We start from the raw sequence: 3,779 nt of genomic DNA, 5'->3' as shown, positions 1-3,779 counted from the left end.
ATCTGTTTTTATCTCAGGACTGTTCTTTGACGACACTGCTATTTACCTGGTTCAGGATCAGAAGGTCACATGGGTACAAAACAGGGCAAGGGCAGGCAGGGCTCTGGTGCTTCCTGGACTCACTTCCACTTGCTGACCACTACAGGAGGCTGCCATGGTCAGTGGGGACCCATCCTCCCTCTCTCTGGGTGAAGAACAGTTACCCATACAGCTGACAGAGGGGTTGAACTGGCTTATGCATGGTGGAGGAGTCTCCACAAGTTGGGCCTGGAGATGTCTGGGCAGGCTCCAGCCCAGATGCTGCCCTGAAGATTCTCAGGGTTCCTCCCAGGGCTATCCTTCAGTGACTCACGGGTCCCAGCCCAAGGAGTTCAGACTCCTCCCCTCCTTTACCCCACCATATAGCTTATTTTTTATCAGATGCAAAATCAGTTTTTATCTTTTTGGAGGAAAATGTGAGAAAAACACTTTGTATTTTGTTTTTGCTTCATGTTATGAGTATCAGAGTTTGCATGTGGCTGAGGGTCATTTTGAGTTAACTGTACCTCAGTCATCCCATCCCAGTGTGGAAGTGAATCAGGCCATATTCTGAATGACATGCAGGTGGGGACCTTTTGGGCAGGGCAAGCCCTTCTACATTGCCTACATCCTGTGCAAGTATCTAAAGTTCCCCACCTCCCAACAAACCCTGGGCCTGCTTTTCCAAAGGTAAGTCCTCCCTCCCCTACAGTTCAGTGCCACGTTGGCCACTTGCTAGCTATGTGTTAGGAAGGTCACTTCACCTTTATGAGTCTCAGTTTTCTCCTGTGAAAACTGAGGTAAAAGAATACTAAACACACAGGGTTATTTCAATGTCTCAGATGAGCCAGGGGAAGTGCAGCTCCAGGGCTGGCCTTGTGGGAAGGTCTGCCAAAGTGCTGTACTTCCTTTTGTTTATAACTTTACAAAAGCACAAATACATGAAAATATCATAACTGCAATGTCAACAAGAATATAATTAATCTACCCACCTATAGGCATCTCACCAGTTTTATTAGTACTTACTTGTTAGCATATTTCTGTGTGTGTGTATGCTTAGTTTTTGTTTATATGTAAATATGTAGGTTTATTTTCCTATTGACTTAGTGAAAATACAAATGCTTTTAATCACACAATTTATCTTCTGTTGTCCTTTAACCACATCCCATTTTTCTTCTGCTCACCACTATGGCCATCCTTATTTGCAACCACAAGTTTCTTTCCCACTTCCATATATTTTTCATTCCAAGGAGGTTATATAGATGGGATCAAAAATTACCTAGTATTTTGTGATTGGACTTTCCAATTCACATCACTTTCTGGAAAGTCATTTAAATAGTCATGTAATTTGTTACCTTTATTCCTGTTGAATAATTTTGCATGGAGTGGATACATTACATTGAGCATTCATACAGTCAAGGCATATCAATGATTTTCGTTTTGGAGTGTTATGAATAAGCCATAGTGACCAGTTATGTATACTGTCTATGCCTATGTGTAATAGTAATGTTTTTCATTACTCTGGAAACTTTGTAGCAAACAGGGTGACAGGGTAGGTGTAACTTTAGTATTATTAGAAACTGCCTAGCTGGTGGCAGCTGGTGGCATTGTGGATAAAGCTGCTGGATCTCACATGACTGGATGCATGGTTCAAGTTTTAGTCTCAGAGATTTGGAAACCATGCCAAGCACAGGTATGTGCATGCCCATAACACCAAAATGGAGAAATGGAGGAGAATGGATTGTGCTGTGACCATGTCTATGGTGGTACTTTCTTGCTTTCCATCTCTGTATCTCTGGTGAGCTCTGTTACTCTCTTGCAAATTAAAAAATGAAAGGAACTCCCTAGCTGTTCTCCAAAAGGACTGTATCATTTTGTATTCTCATCATCAATGATGAGTGATTATTTCAGTTTCTTACCTGAATTGACTTTATATCATTTTTTATACTTCATGCATTCTTATAGGTGTGTATTTATAACTCATTGCTTTAATGTCATTCCCTTTCTCATACTCCTGCTTCCAATAGCACTTCCCAGGTCACATTGCATTAGTTATACTTAACATCTGTAGGATCCACTCAGATTATTGTGAGGACTCATGTTGCTTCTATATCTGATGGAGGCCAAATTTGTGGAAGAAATAATTAAGGACTCAGGAATCTAGTGGTCAGGATACACAGTATATATGTCAGGGGACTTGTATGTGCCTCCAATTGTGTTGTTTCCATAGTCATTCTAGGGAGAAACACATTTACAAACTTCCGCACTTCATAAGTATACTTTTCTATTTGTGAATACTCTTCTGAGGCCCAGGGTGAATCACTCACCCTCCAACACCTGGACCTTTGCAGTTCTTTCTAACAAGGTTTTCTGCTTCAGGTTTAGGGCACTTCTCTGCTTAGACAGCCACATTTACTCCCACTTATGCATGAGACAAGGATTTTGCTTATAACCTTCCTCATGAACTAAGTCAAATAGCTTGAAAGTGTAAAGAAAGAGGATGTTGTTTCTGTAGACTTTTGTAAGAATTTTGGAGTGATATAATCAAGAACCAAGCCTATCAGGAAAAGTCCTATATAAGACCAGGGAAAATATGTAACTTATCTATGGCTTCTCTCTTTAAACCATTAATGCTTCCTCAGTCATTCCTGGGGAAAATGTGCCTATCACTTTTGCCCAATTTAAGGTTATACGTGTTTTCCTTCTTGACTGATATGCCGCTATGAGACCTCTGTCTTTTTTCAGCACAATGACAGGCAATTTTCTTCCAGACTTCTCTTTCTTTCTCTCTCCCTGTCATCATCCATTGTCATCATCGTGGTCTCCTCCTCCTCCTCCTTTTCTTCTTCTTTTTCTCCTATTCTCCTCCTCCTCCTCCTTCTTATCCTCCTTTTACTCTTCTCTTCCTCCTCCTCCTCCTCTTCTTCTTCTTTTCTTCTCCTCTTCCTTCTCCTCCTCCTCCTTCTTACCAAAGGCATATCCTAGCTTTATTAAAGGGCCCAAGCTGCAGAGTCAATATAAAAACACAAAAAGTTCCATCAGTTAAATAACAATTTTTAAAAAGGAGGGGCAGAGAAAGAAACCCCTACAGCAGGGGCACGAGGACCTCTGCTCATCGCACCAGTACTGGTGGCAGGGTCTCCTGGTATTGCTGTTACTATGAGGTCTGGGATCAGCAACTGTCCTGTGGGAGTCACTGATCACTTGAGTCAGGACCCTTACTTCTTCTGGGGTGTGCTCAGCTTCTGCATGGCCCAGATCTTGTCCAGAAAGTCATAGATGAAGGCCTCATTGGATTTATAGCAGTCAATCAGCAGCTCCTTGACCCACAGCCCAGGTATCATCACTCTCCATGTCTAGGAGCTTGTCTACATTGATCTCCAGCCCTGGAATTTCTTCTTTCTGGCAGTCATAGAGGCGCATAAGTTGCTCCAGGGTGCATTCCTCCAGGTTCAGGTGCTTCTGTAGCTCCTTGTGGTCATACTTGAGGTTGACCTTCCATTGCCTCATGGGTCCTCATTGTCTGTGCCACCTGGGCCCTTGCCTACAGCCCCAGGGGATGTCTGAAAATTGATGCAGAGCCCTGGACCAGCACTTGCTGGCCCATGCCAGGGTGCCAATACCAGGCTCCTGGGGGTCCCTGTTCAGCACATGGCGGCTGAAGCCACAGGGCCATGTGTGCCCTCAGTCCTCTCCCTGCCCTGCTGCCTGTGGTACATCTGCAGATCATCTCTTGGCTGCTGGCTTGGGTTAGCTCACTG

The 3,779-nt window shown here is 43.5% G+C and overlaps 1 pseudogene; it reads right to left on the bottom strand.

Moving 5' to 3' along the window:
* Positions 1 to 3,236: 3,236 nt before the first annotated feature.
* Positions 3,237 to 3,658, bottom strand: LOC102475174 (protein phosphatase 1 regulatory subunit 14B pseudogene; annotated as a pseudogene).
* Positions 3,659 to 3,779: the final 121 nt, after the last annotated feature.

This window comes from Tupaia chinensis, unplaced genomic scaffold, assembly GCF_000334495.1.
Source record: "Tupaia chinensis unplaced genomic scaffold, TupChi_1.0 Scaffold138194_1, whole genome shotgun sequence".
Lineage (NCBI taxonomy): Eukaryota > Metazoa > Chordata > Mammalia > Scandentia > Tupaiidae > Tupaia > Tupaia belangeri.
This window is presented reverse-complemented; position numbering and strand designations above follow the sequence as displayed.